Source organism: Arachis hypogaea, chromosome 3, assembly GCF_003086295.3.
Source record: "Arachis hypogaea cultivar Tifrunner chromosome 3, arahy.Tifrunner.gnm2.J5K5, whole genome shotgun sequence".
In the NCBI taxonomy this organism is placed as follows: Eukaryota; Viridiplantae; Streptophyta; class Magnoliopsida; order Fabales; family Fabaceae; genus Arachis; species Arachis hypogaea.
Window position 1 is genome coordinate 139040514 of NC_092038.1, and position 18743 is coordinate 139059256.

The 18743-nt window shown below is 33.8% G+C and overlaps 1 long non-coding RNA gene and 1 pseudogene across 1 annotated transcript; one reads left to right on the forward strand and one right to left on the reverse strand.

Moving 5' to 3' along the window:
* The first annotated feature begins 3083 nt into the window (after positions 1–3083).
* LOC112735619 (zinc finger protein CONSTANS-LIKE 5-like) lies at positions 3084–4330 on the forward strand (annotated as a pseudogene).
* A 7798-nt stretch (positions 4331–12128) lies between these two features.
* LOC112736095 (uncharacterized) lies at positions 12129–12838 on the reverse strand. The gene is made up of 2 exons (XR_003168721.2): positions 12587–12838; positions 12129–12499 (listed from the first exon to the last, which is right to left on the reverse strand). It is a non-coding gene; the product is annotated as an uncharacterized lncRNA (long non-coding RNA).
* Between the last annotated feature and the right edge of the window lie 5905 nt (positions 12839–18743).

Consider the following 18743-nt stretch of genomic DNA (forward strand, 5'->3'; position numbering starts at 1 on the left):
GACTTTATATGTGGATGGGGCATCCAACCCCAAGACTATGGGGCCGGAGTCTTGCTTGAAGATGGAAATGGCATAGTGCTAACAGTCTCTACACTTCTCCTTCAAGGCGAGCAACAATCAAATAGAGTATGAAGCTCTAATTACAGGCCTAAGGCTTGCAGCCGAACTAAAAATTCCAGACTTAAAGGTATAATGCGACTCTTTGCTCGTTGTCCAACAGGTAAATGGTTTCTTTCAAGTGAAAGACCCTTTATTGGCAAAATATTTGGATATTGTCAAAAAGATTATTTCTAATTTTTTAAAATTTGAGATTCTTCGTATACCTCATGAGCACAACAACCGAGCTGATCTCTTATCTAAGCTCGCCAGCACACAAACACCGACTTCTACACTATATCAATCTGTGCTACACGAACTGAGCATAAAACTAACCAAAATTCTAAGTGTTACACAGGAAGAAGATTGGCGTACGCCGTATATAGAATACCTCAAGACTGGAGTTATTCCAGACAACACTGATAATATTCGGCAATTCCGTGGGCAAGCATCTTTCTTCACCATATATAATAATTCTATATATAGACAAGATTTTTCTTGTCCCTTTCTTTAGTGTCTTTCCAGGTCAGAGGTCGAGCTTGCACTTGCCGAAGCACATGAGGATATATGTGGCACTCACGTTGGAACTCGAAGCTTGTCATCAAAAGCTTAACCTGCTTCATTAAAAATATCCTCAGAATAAGCTTGGGAGCTATGATATGGCTGTTACAATCCAAGCGTCATAACTCGGCATCATGCGTTATAACTCGGTTTAATGAGCTATAACTCGTCCCTATAAAGGTATGACATCTCATTTTGAAAGAAACACATTGAGTTCATAATATTAACTTAAGTATCGGAGTGTCTTTTGCAGGTACACTCCCCCGGCCCCCCTTTGTTCTCTCCACAACATGGTACACTCTCAGACGAGGAGCTCGGACTTCCAAGCTTATAGTTCGGCATCAGCTACCAGGAACTGAGCTGTCCCAAGTTCATCCACACAAGAACAAGAATAATAAAACACAAACTGAAAAGATTAAAGAATAGAATAGTGTAACTCTTTAAAGGGTGTGTTACACATACTTTTTTTTTAAACTTAATTCGTCCCCATCAATTTATTATAGTATGTAAAATGGGTTATTAGTGAATTTTTTGCAAAATAGAATGAAAGACACTTACTTATTTCTCTACTTACATTGTTAAATCTTACATTAAATGATAATTTATAAAATAATATTCTTTATTCTTTCTTTTATACATAAAAAAAAGTATTGAGATTGATTGTACTAAAATAATAAAATAAAAAATATAATTTATAGGCATTGAATACATGCAACATGCAACTATGTACTTATGAATAAAAATGTTTATTTCAAAAGATATAACTATTCAATGAATTACAACCTTTTAATAAGTTATAACTATACTTTTGAGTAGTTACAACTTTATGAAAAGATGTAACTTTTCAAATATAACTTTTCATATATTTAAAAAAAAATTAACTAAGAGTGAAGTCAACTCTAGTTAATTAGTTAAAAAATAAGTCTGTTACCAAAAAAAAATTACTATCTTAATTTTTTCAAATTTTAAAATCAGAAGTAAAAAAGAGTTGGTGTAGTTAATTTATATTGTAATTGGTTCTTAAACTTTTTCTTTAATAATATATCTCAAAGATTTTTTGAAAGGAGAAAATGGAGGAAACAATAATATATAAAGGAACGAATAGTATAGTTATGATATATAAAATTTGCGGACATAGATATAATTGTCGACCGAAACTCTCAATGTTTCTGATATCAGACCAAGAATGTTTCTTTTGGTAGCATGAGACTAAGCAAACATACATGGCAAATATTTAACACCGCCAGTCCGCCACTGAGTTAGACATTTTATCGGGTAAATTTAAACACTAAACCATCTAATTAATATGTACCCATTTCTTTATTGGTTATTTTCAAAATACGTACGCCAAGGTTTCTTTAGTAGTTGCTATCGTGCTTATTCTTCTGTCTAATATACTAAGATTTTAATTAATTTGAGTTTTACGGAATCACTTTAAGGATAATTTATTTAATTGGTATAAGCAATGTACGTATATATGCATACTATTCAATTTAAAAGCATAAATAAATAGAGCAATAATGAGGTCTGGATTCTTTATTTATTCTACTATTGTGAGTGGTTTGAAAACGACAAAAGGGCAAAAGGCAATATTATGAACACACATCTACACACGGCCTTCTTGAACTTGAAATGTACTTAAAGATAGTTTAGCGGATATGCAGGATCTCCAAAAATCACCCTCCCACATTAAAGGCCCTTTGCGCTAGAAGAAAATAAAGAAGTTTAATTAGATCACATGGAAAAGCAAAGGATCACGTGTCCCAAAACCAAATTATTACCAAGTTGTACTAATGGTTTTCAATGGTACGTGACGGTTTACCCACCACGCATGCAACATCCATATATTGATCTTAAGTCACAGCTCCCGATGCGTTTTACCATCAAAAGTGTTCCCAGTACAAACTCCCTGATCCATTGTGCATGTGATAGAAGGATTTGAATTTTTTAAATTTTGAATTTTATTTTAAAGAGTAAAGTGTGATTTTTTATTATTTATTTTATAAGTGAGACAAAAAGAAAACACATAAGAGAGAAACTATTCAAGAGTAAGAGATTATACTTTATTCTTTAAAGTGAAAATTCAGAATTTAGAAGATCCAAATTTGTGATGATGGATTAGTTTTGTTTATTTTTTTCTTCGCAAGTTTACTCGTATTGGCGTACCACTGTATGTTAGTCATGATTCAAGTAAAGTTTCATAATAGTTCTTGAAATTTACAAAATTATTTAATTTGATTTTTGAAATTTTAATTTTACTATAGTGTTCTTTTAGATTGAACTTCGGACACCATGATGGTCCCTGATCTCATTTCCGGTGATGACTCAGCGACTCAGTACTAATGTCACTATCATATGTTAGGTTAGACCCACTTTGATCCCACACTCCTCCTTTTCTTCTCCTCCACCACCCTCCTCTCCTTTCCTTCGCCCACCGCTACGAGCGTGTTTCCGTCAAGTCCTTCTTTAACTTTGCCGACTCCATTGTCAAAGTCTCTGCCACCTCCTTCAGCTTTGTTATCCCAACTGACGCCGCCAACAATGGCATTCTCTCCGACAGATTTCCTAATGATGACGCCGCCTGACTCATCTCTAACCCAAACTACGGCTCAAATTAAAGTTCATGAACGCCCTAGACATGAAATCAAGGGAGATGTTCTTCTCAGAAATTGATTCCTTCCTTGATTTCAATTACTCCAACTCCTTCCAAAACAACAGTGCCAAAAACGACATCATTATTCCAATTCAATCCAAACTCGGTCCCATGATGAATCACCATGCCAAATGTAGTTGCTTGGACATCGATTTTTGTATATCAAAGCTTTCCTCCTTCAACTATGCATCACAGTCTATTAGCCAAAGCGTAAGTACTCAAATATAACAAGCTCATCGTAAAATTGTAGAGAAAAATTTGAATTTTGCTGGTTGCAATTTAAATTTTGTTATGCAGTAGGGGTGTTCATGAATCGGATCCGATCCGCATATCCGCGGTGTTTATTCGAATTCGATCCGAAAATTGTGGATATGGATCCGATCCGCAAGGCTTTCAGATCGAATCGAATTGGATCGGATTGCGAATTTTGTGTTGGTATCCGCATATCCGCGTGTCCGCAAAAATAAAGAAATAAATAAGTAAATATTCTTTTTATGTTTTATTTCAATTAATAATTATCATATATGTTGTATTATTTTAATTTATTATTTAAGAAAAATATGTTTAATATTATTTATTTTAAGAGTAATCATATTTAAAAGAATAGAAAAAATAAATTTTATTGATATTTTTTTAATAAAAATAAGCTTTCAAAAATATTTTTGTGTTTTGTAGATATATTCGATATCCAATCCGATCCGCAAATGAGCGGATCGGATCCAACCTTAAAAAATGCGGATATTGGATCCGATCCGATGATTTTAATGCGGATCGGATCAAAATTTTGGTCATATCAAATCCGATCTGATCCGCGTAAACCCCTATTATGCACAATAGATTTTTTTATCTTCATTTGATGTAAAAGTGGTGCCAGATGAGAACACCGTCTCAAATATATCGTATTCATTCAGCCAGAACTGCTCCGATTCGAGTGGGATGGGATTGGTAAAAAGTGGCGACAAACCTATGCAGCTGTGCGGGATGGGGATGGACCGTGAGGCGAGGGATGAGAGGGTGTAGGAGAGGTAGCGAAAAATAAGGTAAGGTATGTCGAAGGAGAGGGAGAGAAGGATGGAGAGAGTTAAGGATGAGAGGAGAGGGGAGAGAGATGACAAGAAGAGCAAAGTGTGATGAAGAGGGAGGGGAAAGAAAGGAGGATGGCGTAGGAGTAAGGTGTGGGGTCAATGAGGGACCAAAGTGGGTCTAGTATGGCACATGATAGTCACATTAGTACTGAATCGCTGAATCATCATCAGAGATGAGTTCAATAATCATTATGGTGTCCAAAATTCAATTTAGGAGACTATTATAAAAAATTAGAACTTCGAAAATCAAATTAAATAATCCCATAAATTTTATAAAATATTCATCAGAGATGAGTTCAAGAATCATTATGGTGTCCAAAATTCAATTTAGGAGACTATTATAAAAAAATTAGAACTTCGAAAATCAAATTAAATAATCCCATAAATTTCAAAAACTATTATAGAAATTTATTTGTCATGAGTGTGGGATCAATATTATTTCTTATTGAACCAACGATAAAAAAAATATTCAAAACCAAACAATTTTTTTCCGGTCAAAATCACCTGTAATAATATTTTTTTACCAAAAATACAAATATTTAATTTGTTAGATAGAATTAAGTGATATTAAAACTTTCTTGCTCAGAATTAAAAGATATATAAAATTACAAAAAAGAAAAAGTCGAGGTTCAATCTAAAAAGGAGTAATAGAGGAGGCTATTTAACAAAAGGATTCGTGAAGTAAAATACGGTTATAATATGCTAATGTTAAGAAAATCAAATAAAAAATAGTTAAAATTGATCTTATTTAACATTAATAATTAATAAATATTAAATAAAATAAATTTTAAATTTTTTATTAATTTGTTTTAGTTACTAAATATTTTCTATTATAATTAGGGTAACACTACGGTACAGAGCTAATATACAGATATTTTTTTTCGTATACTAATTTTGAGACACGTGTTTCTGTTATCTTTTTATAAGAATCAAAGCTGCTAACCCATAACTTGTTAAAAGGTTGGCTTAGCTTGGCTGATCAGTTATATAAAGGATTTTATATTTTAAATTATGTAACATTCTATCTATGAGTATCTTATTACTTTCTTTGAGCGATTGAATTCAGGATCCAAATATTAAATAAAATATTTATTTTTCTTTAATTATTATTAAATAAATTATAAAATCTTAAATAGTCATGGTCATATCATATATTATCTAGAATAATAATAATAATAATAATAATAATAATAATAATAATAATAATAATAATAAATCATTTTTATGTGATTTTATATTAATATATAATATTATATATTTAACACTTCTTATGAGTATAAGTTGTTTTCAGTTAAAATTTAATTAATTCTATTTATAAGGTTATTCATATACTCAATTACTATTAATAAGTAATAATAAAGGATCGTTATTATTTTTAGGCTAGATTGTCACTTTTAGAGTTAATAAATAATAATAAAGGATTGTTATTATTTTTAGGCTAGATTGTCACTTTTAGAGTTGCTTACCTTGAGTATATAATTTAGATACAATATTAAAAGAGTTTATATATATATATATATATATATATATATATATATATATATATATATATATATATATCGATAACAGTTAAAAGAAAAAAATATTTATTCTCTTAGGGTTAAATTGGCTTCTATATACAGTGTGATGCTTTTCAATAAATCCATTTTTATTTGTCTTTAACAAAAGTAATTTGTTTTACAGGTATACTACACATACAAGCTTTTTTTGTTTATAAATCTTACAAGTTGGCACAAATCTAACAAAACACACGCGCATTAAATTCCCACATTTAAGAATAAATACACGCACGTTACTTAACCACTTCCTGTTTCCAAAGCGCGCTACTCACCATTATGAACGACTCTTCTTCTTCTTCCTTGATGAAAACCACAACTGTCATTTTTCTTCGCGTTTCTCCTCCTCCTCCTCTTCTTCCTTCTTCTTCTCCTCCTTCTTTGTGTTTCTCCTCCTTTTTCTTCGCGTGTTTCATCTTCATCGTCGTGTTTCTCCTCCTTCTTCTTTTGATTTTGCAACATTATGTATTTTTTTCTTCTTTGTTTGATTTTTTCCTCCCAAAAAAATTATGAAGAGGAGGAAGAGGAAGAGTTCTGAATTATGCAGAACTCATCAGAATAAAAATACACCCAAATATCTTCATTTTACACCCAAATATATTCGTTTTATACCCATTTTTTACCGTAGTAATGGCAAGAAGAGCTCTAACAGATGTGAGACGAGCAACAGGAGCAAAAGTCTCTTCATAGTCAATACCATACTCTTGCGTACAACCTTGAACAACCAAGCGTGCCTTATAACGGTCAATAGAGCCATCGGAGCGAGTCTTGATCTTGTATACCCATCTACTGTCCACAACTTCCTAATTAGAAGGAGGATCAACCAAATTCAAAGTGTGTGCTTTTTCAAGTGCCTGTATTTCTTCCTGCATTGCTTGTTGCCAATTTGGATTTGTTGAGACTTCTCTAAATGACTTAGGTTCATGTTGATGAAGAATAGTAGAAAAGCAATAATGAACAAGAAGATGAGGAGGTGGATTCTTTACCCTAGAAGAACGAGTGAGAGGAGGAGGCATGACGGTAGGAGTGGGATCGCCATTCGGTCTGGAATCATCGGGAGATGGAGATGGCGGAAGAGCAGGAGGCTGTAGAGGATGACCCGAGATAGAACATGTAGAATCATCACTAGGAAAAAGGTCAACATTGGGGTTAGTGAAGAAAGGAGACTGAGTGGGAGGAATATACCCAAAGGAGAAAAAATGAGAAAACATGTGATACTCCAAGAAGACAACATGACAAGATAAAAATCAAATTCGTCCCCAACATTATTTTGGATTTAAAATCATCCTCAATATTATTTTTGGTATTAAAATCATCAATTTTAATAAAAATTTTAATTTTATTATTAAATTACTCCTAATAAAAAATATAAATTAAAAAAAGGAAAGAACGCCGGGGGGAGGAAGAGGGGAAGGGAAGATGAGGGGGTGTTCATCACCCCTTTTTCTCATTGACATCTTCAGAAGAGAGAGAAAGAGAAGCAGAGACTTAAAGACAAGGAAGCCTCACCGTGCCTGGCCGTCGCGATCGCGACTCACTGTTGCCCTTGCAGCACCGCGATTCACCGTCGCCCTTGTAGCGTCGCGATTCACCGTCGCCCTTGCAGCGTTGTGACTCTCCCTCGCCATCACCGTGACTCCCCCTCACAGCAATGCACCTGACCCTCACCTTCCTCGTATTCCTCGTCATCCTCGGGGAGGTGATGGTGGTGGTGGTGTTGCTGCTACTGACCTCGCCGCCACTTCACGTCATTGCCGCTGTACCTCGCCAATTCTGCTTCTGCTTATGCTTCTGCTTTCGATTCGACTTTTGCTTCTGTTTTGGCTTTGGCTTCTGCTTCTGATTCTGCTTCTACTTCTGCTTCTGTTATTTTTCTGATTTTCTTTTTATTGTATGTTGAATTTGATGTTGTTGTTTTTGAATTTGAATAATGTGTTATTGTTGGCGTTGAATATTGTGTTCTTGAATCTGATTATTGGTATTTGGTTGGAGTAAGGAAGATGGTGGTTGTGATAAAAAGGTGGTGGTGGTGGAGGTTACTTTTATCTATAAAAAGTCAAAAGGACTATTTTAATATAAAAAAATAACGTTAGGACGATTTTAAATCCAAAATAACGTTGGAGACGAATTTAATTTTGACCATAAACCTTAAGAACCATAACAGTATTTATCCCTATAAAATACATATTAAAAATGAAACAGTACAAGTATTTACATAAATATATAATGATTACTTTTTTAATGTATATATAATATTTTTAGTAAAAATAATCTTTGATATTATATAAATAACTATGAGCCTTAAAATTTTTATAAATTTATAATGTATATTTTTATGTGATTAAATTTTTATTATTTCATAAAATATTTTTTTACTTGTATTCATAATTATGTATTTAAAATTATTTTAAAATAATTATTAATTGTTACTATCATTTATTTGAGTTTGCATAATGTATGGATTTTATTCTAATTTTGTATAATGTCAAAGATATAAATAATACAATTTTTGTAAATCGAGAATTAAATCAGTACAATTTATAAGTTTTAAGGATCACTTTAAGATGTAATTTGTTGTTGTTATTAATAGTAATGTTGATTATTGTTCACCAAATCTATGTATTCCATTTCAAATATACTTATGCATTTCCATTGTTTATTTTGTTTTCTACTTAGTTTGGTTGTTACTTATTTTTCACATTTTCTTCCAATTAGTTTTAATGCCGTATTCTTTAATATTAATGAGAACATTGTTTATATTTTGTTTATATCAAAGAGCCCTTTGTCAAGCCCATTAAGCCTCACCCAATCTTTTGTATAGTTGCAGCTCCATCACATTACAAGCCAGCCACCCTTCATTCCTAAAACAGCCTTAGCTCAGTTGCTCCCTCACAAGAAAAATAGTGCCATGTGTCATTTATCTATTAAAAAAACGAAAATCTCTTTATCTCTGTACCAAAATAAGCTCTGTACGCTATAATCTCCCTTATAATTATGATGGTATCAATATTGTGACGCCCAATATTATTGCTTGAATAATGAATTAAAATTATTGGTCGTCTTGCATGTCATGGAATAATAAATGAAGTTAAGCCATATATATTGCGTCTTCAATAAAAGCCAAAATTGATGCATAGGGGCATGATGGTAAAGTTGGTCATATAATAATTCTACAGCTAAGCCTACTGAGTAGCCACTTCACTTAGACCATTCTCATATAAAAAAAAATGGATCATCTCTATTTTTTTAACATTTGAAAGAATAAAATGTGATCTTTCATTTTTTATTTTATAAGTGAGACTAAAATTAAATAAAAAAAAAACAATAAAAGATAAAATCTTACATTAAATATCATTTAATTTTTTTTTACTAAAAAGAATTCACTCCCCATATAAAGTCAATTTGTCCTCTTTTCCCATTAAAAAAAGTCCGGCTTACCAATTATGGAATCTGGAGTCGAATTTAGGACGAAGCAAAAACACTCGCACATATATTTAAGTATTGATCTAGCTAGGTACCAACTGGGATTTGGTGAAGGCCTGAAGGGTAAGTGGTTAAAATATTGGTCCATCACAAAATGACAAAATCATATATATTTCTAATCTCATAATAATAAAGAAGAATCACGCACATTATTTTAATTAATCAACTTCAAATTTTTTTTAGAAAAAAAAAATAAAAAATACAACGATGTTAAATATATACTAAAATTAATTATTAAAATCAGTTACTAAAATAAAATATACATTAAAATATAAAATATATTAAAAATAAATTAAACTATAACATATTTATACATAAATATATAATAACTAATTTTAGTAACTAATTTTAATGGATAAATAGCAATTTTATAAAAAATAATACTTTTCATAAGACAGTGTACGTATAGCGGGAAAAAGCTATAATAATTAAGTTCTAATAATTATAGGTATAGAATTACAAAATTACGTTTCAAATAATTTGTAAATATTAAATAGAGTAAAGTATCGCTTTTTGTTTTCAACGTTTGAGATAAATTTTATTTATGTTACTAATGTTTAAATTGTCTTATTTGTGTCCCTAACATTTAAAGACGGCTTCAATGTTATCCTGCCGCTAATTACACAAACAGAACAGTGACGGAGTTGCATGCCTACGTGAACAATAATTCTCTCTGCTCCAAATGAGTGTATTAACACGTGTGGAATGTTCGCGCCTAATGTTTCTTTATCTATATGAAACATCACTAAGAAGGAAAAAGAAAAGAGCGTAACTTTTCATTCTACAGAGCCTTATGAACCCTATCACTATTTTTCTCCGAGTTATAACACTATGAATGCTTGCACTTTAAAGATAGATTGTTGATCGATTTTGTTTGTGAAGGAGAGTATTGCTGCGTGTAGGTCTTCACAGCAGAGTAAATTCAAATAAAGTGTAACAGTTTGTACAAACTACCTTTCATGTTTATTGTGTACTTAATAATGCATACTATGATAAATGGTAACACATAGGGTTATCGTGAGTGTAATATTTATGTGGTTGTTGGGGAAAAGGGTTTATTTAGTGTGGTGATTAATTAGGACTAATTTTTTTCTTTGAATCTGTTGACGATGCTGGGTTTTTTAGGGTGTGAACTGTTGCACCTATACATTGTGGCCTAATTATTCTCGTTTTTTTGATGATGGTTAGTACATCTAACAGGGACTTGGCAAAAGACATTAGTTATTTTAGTGTCAAAGTTTTTCATCAAAAGAGATTTGGGTTTGAAGGAGGGCCTCTGAGATATTTGGGTGGGGAGAGTACTATTGTGGACTATTGTAATGAGGATGAGTGGAGTCTAATCAAGGTGTTTGAAATAGTCTGCAAATAAGGTTATTTGAAGAAGGACATTGCTGCCATGTAATATAAATCATGTAAAGTTGGGACAGAAGAAGGTCTGCAGATGATGAGAACTGACAAAGATGCAATCGACATATGGCAAGTATTGGTGTTAAGGAGGAGATGGTTGAGCTTTATGTTATTCACAAGACAAGTGAAGTCTAACAAGATGTAAGGGGACAAAGCTAAGATAGTTGGGCCTGGTCCAGTTGTTGTGTATAAGGGCCATGATGTTAGCTTGAACTTGGGCAGGACAATGCTTGAGCAAGTGAAGTGCCACATGCCGAGACAATGGTTGAGGAATCATGTGAGAAAGTAAGGTCTATTGAGTCTGATGGAGAAGAAAGGTGTGAGACATCTGAGGATGATGACTATGAAGAGGAGGGTGGAGACTCTAGCAGTGATGATTCATGGAGTTCTGAATCAAAGGGTAGGCATGAATTAGACAATAGTGCTTTGAAGATTGAATTTGCTGACAGTGATGATAATAGAGAAGGTGCTGAAGGGTTAATAAATGTTAACATTCAGAGGAGAAGAGGAAAGGGAAGTTGTTCCTAGTCAGACCAATAGACATTCTTCACAAGAAGAGGCTTCAACAAAGGAAAAAGAGAAAAATGTTGGGGAATTAGGTAACGACAATGAGAGTTATAACAGTGAAGACTTCCTGGATGTACCTTTTAGTGATGACGAGGATAACATGGTAAGGAAAAAGTATCCAATTCACAAGAATTTGAAGAACATGAGTGAATGCAAATGGAAAGTGAAAACTCTGTATATGTCAATAGAGGAGTTCAAGGATTGTGCTACTGCATATGCTGTGCATATTGGTCGAGGTTTGCGGTTCAGCAAGGTTGATCTTCACAGGGTGAAGGTGACTTGTATGGATGGCTGTGAGTGATATGTTTATTGTCGCAAGATGAAAAATGAACAAACATAGCAGTTGACGAGTTGCCACAACAAGCACAACTACGCAAGGGAATGGAAGAAAATGTAGTGAAACTACTAGTTCAGTTACATTATGTTGCAAACTAGTTGATACTTTTGCTTTTTGTTTTGAGTCACAAACTGTGTTTTTTGATGTAGTTCTTTTTTTTTTTTTTTGTGAAGCTATTATCTTAAATACTCTTTTAGTCATATTAGTATATATGGCTAAGACCTTTAATACCACAATCTTAATCAAATGACTATGTTATCGAATTATTGCAACATTATGCTCACTAAGCAAAATATTATGTTATGTTCTTTTGATGAAATGTTAGTTGTCATATATTTATCTACAAGCCAAAATAGTTGTGGAATTACTGTATTACAAAAATAGAAATTAAAGACATAATTGCACTTAAGTATGCATTTCATTCATAATTAGATGATATAAGGAACTACAAATTAAACCAAGTTGATTCCTACCTATTAACAAAATATAGAACAAAATTATAATCATATTCTTCTATCTTAAATTCTCTAGTTTCATTGTAATAAAAACCTCTAATTTCTAGAGAAAGTCATCTTTTCACATAGTAAGAATAGTGCAACTGTCCATCCTACTAGAGCAACTGATACTGCAAAAATAAACATCAATTAATTTGTTGCCAATTTATTCTTCAAAGTAGTGACTTTTCTTCTCAATTTTGCAATTTCTAGATCATCCTCTGGCTCAGCTCACAAAAGTACCCACGTTCTTCCTCAATCTAATCCAAAAAACAACACAAACCAGTCACATAAACAATTATCTTCAAGCTATAACTATCAGCAGAAATACAATATTTTGTACTTACTCCATAGTTGACACAGTCCCAGAATCTACATCTAAGATTCTCTACAGTGGATGAAGTAGCAAGCACGGACCTCTGACCATAATAACATATTTTTCTTCGACGGGCCTGGTTGCAACTTCAACCTTGAGCTATTACTGCTCGTGCCTTGGGAGCCTTACTGTGAAGCCATGGAATCAACGACAAAAACAAGAGAGGAGGAGGAGAAGATGGAATGCAGAGAAGAGATCGAATCAGGGGAACATTTTGCAATTTAGAGTTTTTTATCCTTTCAAAAAATTTATTGTTATTATATATTTATTTTTTTATCCATTTTTTCCCTAACGGTAACAAGGGGATGGTTTGCCATGATGGAAACTAATGTCCACGTAGTCAAATCTGTCATTGTTCTGTTAGTGTAATTGACGGCAGGATAACATTAAAATTATTTTTAAACATTAGAAATACAAATATAATAATTTAAATATTAGAGATCGAATAAAAATAGGACCTACTCCAAACATTGATGATAAAAACGATATTTTACTCTATTAAATAAATATAGCAAAACCAATTCATAGGTATTTTTAGTTTGTTACTATCTTAAAATTTTAAAACTTTTTTTGTATTAGTTATATTAGTATATAGTAGAAGAATATTTTTAAAAAAATTATAGACTAATAGAATTTATTATTTTTGTCTGTATTTTTAATTATTAATCTAATTACTTTAATTTAGTAATTTAATAACATACTTTTAATTCATATTTTAAACATTGCTGGCTAATACTAATAAAAAATAATAAACTTTACTAAGTATCTATCATTTTTCTATTTAAAATGATATATAGTCTCACATATTTTAAGTTGACCATAGCTTGTTTACTTTGGTCATTAGGTTGTGCTGGTCACTTAATAATTAAAAATCAAACAGATCAGATCATCATATGCTCAATATATAATTATAGCCGCCAAGATATAGAATAGAGTTTCAATTTGAAGGTGGCATATATTGTAAGAGGTAGGGATATGACGTCTCCGAACTCCACTACCAGTCACATGAGCATGGCAAGTGTCCTCCGTGACCCGCGTGCAACAATATTATTTTGCTGCATCGATCATATGGGCTAAATATTGATAAGTAGCTCAAGCAATTCCTATTTAAGAACTGTATACACGAAGGTTGACAATTTAACAAGTCAGTGTTGATGGTTTAATTATATTAGTATAAATAGTTGGTATAAATTAGAGGGCCTGCTTCACATGGTAGCTAGGATTCGATTATTCTTATTGAGAAATGTTCTTGTGTACGTAATCTGGACGTAATTTGGTATCTGAGAGTCAATGTCGAGTTATTTCTTTCAACGTCGAGTTATAGACTTAAAAGATCCGAGTTTGTGTCTAGAGAGATATCACGTCTTGGGAGAGTATGAACAAAGGAGGAGTGTACCTGCAAAAGGCACTCCGATGCTTAAGTTAGTATTGTAAATTTAGTATATCTCTTGAGGATAAGATGCCATACTTTTATAGGTGAGGTAAAAAGGGTCGGTTTCTGTTGATCGTCTGAATTGAAGAGTAGTTATTAGGTTTTAATAAGAGATATTGTCTGGTCGGACGTTTTTATTCCAGGATGTAGTCCATCGAGTATGATTGTAACATATAACGCCGAGTTATGGTGCATAATGCCGAGTTATTGTATATAATGCCGAGTTATGACATCGGATTTGTAACGGTCGTATCATAGCCCCCAAGCTTGGCCTAGGAGTACGTTTTAATGAAGCAGGTTGAGCTTTTAATGAATCATAAGTCAGCCATTGAGTGAGTTCATAACTCGGCCGTTGGAATTAACCTTAGAGCCCCCAGTTCAAGATGGTTTATTAAAAATAATATTGAACAATTGATTTTGGAAAAGTAACTGTTTTAAATTAAGAGAGAGATAAGTAATGATGGTATTAAAGGGTTTGTCATTTCCAATGCCAGGTGGTTTGATTGATAGGTTAGACGTGTGGAACTTAACCGGTGGTGGTTACCCTTGCTTAACTTTATTGGAATTCAAATAGTTTCTTCCTAAACCATTATTTCATTTGGGTTAAAATTGCTTGTTGAAGGTTGCTGGAAAAGAAATGAGTAAAAGAGGTATGCTCTAGTTCTCTTGTATTTGTGTCTTCTGTTTTCTTCATCTTTTTGAGTTTTTTGTTTTTGAGAATGGGTTTCGAGAGAGAGAAAGAGAAGAAGGGAAAAGTGGACTGGTCATATGATTGGGTTAATGAAGATGTAAAAGGGCGCACATCGTTGTTCACAGATGTGGAAGCTATGAAAGAGATAGATTTGAAAAAGATAGTGAATGTAGGTTTTGGGATTTACGTTGAGTTGATACCCTGTTCCAGTGATGACTGTGTATATCATAGAGGGGAGGGTTTTGAATTTTTCTTCCTGTATAGCTGTATTTTAGAGGAGCTAAGAGTAAAAATCCCATTTTTAGAATTTCAGTGTCAAGTGTTGAGTCAGTTGAACTGTGCCCCGTCTCAGCTTCATCCCAATAGATGGGTTTCTTACGAAGCTTTAAGGTGTTGATGGAATATCTGGAAGAGAAACCTACATTGGAGCTTTTCTTTTCCCAGTTCCAGGCTAAAGGTGTCTGGAAAGGTGGTTGGATTAACCTGAATAGTTTGCCAGGTTTTGCTATTTTTAAGCTATACAAGTCTTCTTTTAAAGACTTTAAAGAAATGTATCTAAAAGTGAGAAGTGTTGAGGATGACTTTCCGTTCTACTTAGATCAGGATTTAGGGAAAAAATTTCTTTGTGGTGGTGTTCGGAACCGCAGAATATCCTCGGATTTGAAAAAATAACTCCAAGAAATGAATGTATTATTGAGTATTTGGTGGAAGTAATCGACCGAAGAAAACTGATATCGGTGTTTGATCTGCTGCAATGGGATGAAAATAGGCAGGCAGTGATAGATTATTTAGGTGAGCTTTCTAAAATATTGTTGTGTGGATAAAATTTAAACATTGTGTTCATTGTTTGAATTTATTTGCTTTCAAGAGGAAAATATCCCGGGGTATCCACGGCGACCTTAAGGGCTCAGGTGAAAAGTAAAAACCTCGAGAAGGAGGGTTCGACTTCAAAGGCGGATAAAGCTGTTGGTGCTGGTGAGGTGAATCAGCCTAAATCGAGAAGGAGAAAATTTATTTTGAAAAAGAGGAAAGCTGATGTGGTGGACTTGTCTGAGGGTTCTGAGGAAGATAAAGATGAGGTTCCAATTGAAGAGGTTCATGGTTTTTTTTAGAATCAGAAGAAATTGCATGACGTTGCTGGTCAAAGCGATGGCTCGTCTTTGTAGGGGAAGGATTATCCTTACATGGTTGTTGCCAACGAGGTTTGTCAGACCCCGGCAGATGTGAATTTGGCGGACAAGATTGGAGACGTCGCCATTGATCAATATATGCAGGTATTTGTTTGTTATTTGTTTGATTGTGGTTTATATATAGATAGACATATCTTTTATGGTTTTTGTGTTTTCGTTCAAGGTGGTTGGTCTTCGGCTAGCGAGCTTAGGGTGCAGCCAGGAAAAAGAAACATCGAAAAATTTCCAAGCAAAAGAAAGATCCTAAATTAAAAGAGGAGTTGGATTTAAAGAATGCTAGGGTAACTGAATTGGAAACCAAGGTATTTGAGATTGAGAAAGAGTTAAGACTGACAAAAGAAAATTATGCAAAGGAGGTTGAAGATATGAAGAAGAAGGAAGCCGACCCCTCTAATATGAGTACTCGAATGATTGAAGTGATAGCAAAATTGAAGGAGATGGAGAAGTGTAAGGAAGCGGAGATCCTGGATTCGTTTGTGGAAGGGTTTTAGCGATCTTCACAACAGGCAAAGTTCCTTGCTCCTGAGTTTGATTTTTCTCGGATGGATCCAAGGAAGATAATTCAAGATGGAGCTATGGTAGACGACGATGGTGCAGCTGAAGAAGAAGATGAAAATATTGAGTAATTTTTAGTTCTAAAATGTGTTTGTATATTTGTTGAACTTGGTTCTTTATTTGCTTATAGGTTGGTTTGCTCTAGATAGAGATATCGTGAACTTTATATTATTTTGATTTATAAACACAATTTGATGGTTTAGATGCGTTTGTGAAAATCATTTTTAGTTGCGGTGTGTCCGGTAAAGACGTTTGCATGATCTGTCTTGATAGTAATATGTTTAAATGTTTGTGTGTTTGCTTGACCTTAGCCAATAGTTTGTTTGATTATGATACCTTATAGTATGTTTGTTTGACCTTAGTCAATAGTTGTTTGATGCTTATATCCGATAAAGATATAATTAAGAAGATGGATTGTTGAACATAGATCGGCATATTGTAAGTTAATCGGCGAAGTCCGATTATTATGAGTAGAAGTCGGCAGGGGAACAACTTGAATTTGAAAAGAAAAAGATGCTCAAAGCAAGATAGAATAAATTAAAAATATAGGATTCCATATGTATTGATAGACCTTTGGTTACAAAGGTGCAGGTAGGCAAATCTCGTTAAAACCTCTCCAAGCAAAACTCTTTTCGGAAAAAATCTTGTGAGTAGGAGAAAGAGTACTTGCCTGACCCTGACTTTTAACTGAAATATTGTTTTAAGGAGGAAACATTCCAAGTATTGGGTAAATTTGTACCATCCAGAGATTGCAATCTATAAGCTCCATTTTCGAGGACTTCAACAACTCGGAAAGGGCCTTCCCAGTTTGCGGCGAGCTTCCCGTGTGAAGGGGGTTTTCTGACTTTTTCGGTTTGTTTGAGCACCAAGTGGTTTACCTGGAAGGACCTTGGGTGAAGTTTCTGGTTGTATCGCCGAGCTATATGATGTTGCATAGCTCGGTGTTTGATGGCTGCCGAAGTTCAAATTTCTTCAATGGTATTTAGGTCATGTTGACAAGCTGTATCTGCTATAGTATGGTTGCCATTTGAGTTCGGAATGAGACTTGGGAGATTTCGACAGGTATCATTGCGTCCGAACCATACACTAGACAGAAAGGCATTTCCTTTGTTGTTGAGTGGATGGTGGTATTGTATCCCCATATGACCTCCGGTATTAATTCGGCCTAGAGACCCTTGGCATCGTCAAGTTTTTTTTCTCAAAGCATGTAAGATAACTTTATTTGCAGCCTCGACTAAGCCATTTGTCTGCGGGTGTTCTACCGATGAAAATGTTGTCTGATTTTTAAATCCTGCAAAAAGGAGGTTAATTTATGATCGGCAAACTGGCGACCATTATCAGTGATAATGTGCCGAGGTACGCCGAATCTACAGATAATATTCTTTTATACAAAGGAAACCATTTGTTGTGATGTGATCTTTACTAGGGGCTATGCCTCTAACCATTTGGAGAAGTAATCAATTGCTACTATTAAAAATTTTACCTGCCCTATCGCTAAAGGGAAAGGACCGAGGATGTCGAGCCCCCATTGATTGAAGGGCCAACTTAAGTCGGAATTGTGAAGGATTTCAGCTGGTAGGTGTGTTATCGGACTGTGCTTTTGGCAATTGTCACAACCTTTTACCTTTGTTTTACAGTCTTTTCTGCAATGTCGGCCAATAGAAACCAGATCGGAGTATTTTTTAGGACAAACTTCGGTCTCCGAGGTGTGTCCCACATATTCCCTTGTGTGCCTCGGCAAGCGCAAGTTCGGGATCTGACCTGGAAAGACATTTAAGCAGAAGACGAGAGAATCCTTGTCTATATAGGCAATTGCTATATATTGTAAAAAATGAAGCTTGTCGGCAAAATTTCCGGGTATTTTTAATGTTGTCTAGTAATATCCCAGTCCTGAGGTAGTTTATATAGGGTGTTCGCCAATCTGCATCCTGTATAACACTTAGAATTTCGGTTAGATCTATACTTGGTTTAAGTAGTGTGAATTGGTGAAGGGAAGAAGTAGTTTTTTGTGTACTAGCGAGCTTAGATAGGATATCAACTCGGCTATTATGTTCACGAGGTATGTGTTGAATTTCAATTTTGGAGAACTTTGTAATTAAGCTCTGAATAATAGCAAGGTATTTGGATAATAAAGGATCTTTACCTGATATAAGTTATTTACCTGTTGAACGATGAGTAAGGAGTCACAGTATACGTTGAGTTCGGTAATATTTAGATCGGCGGCGAGTTTAAGACCGGCGATTAGAGCTTCATACTTAGT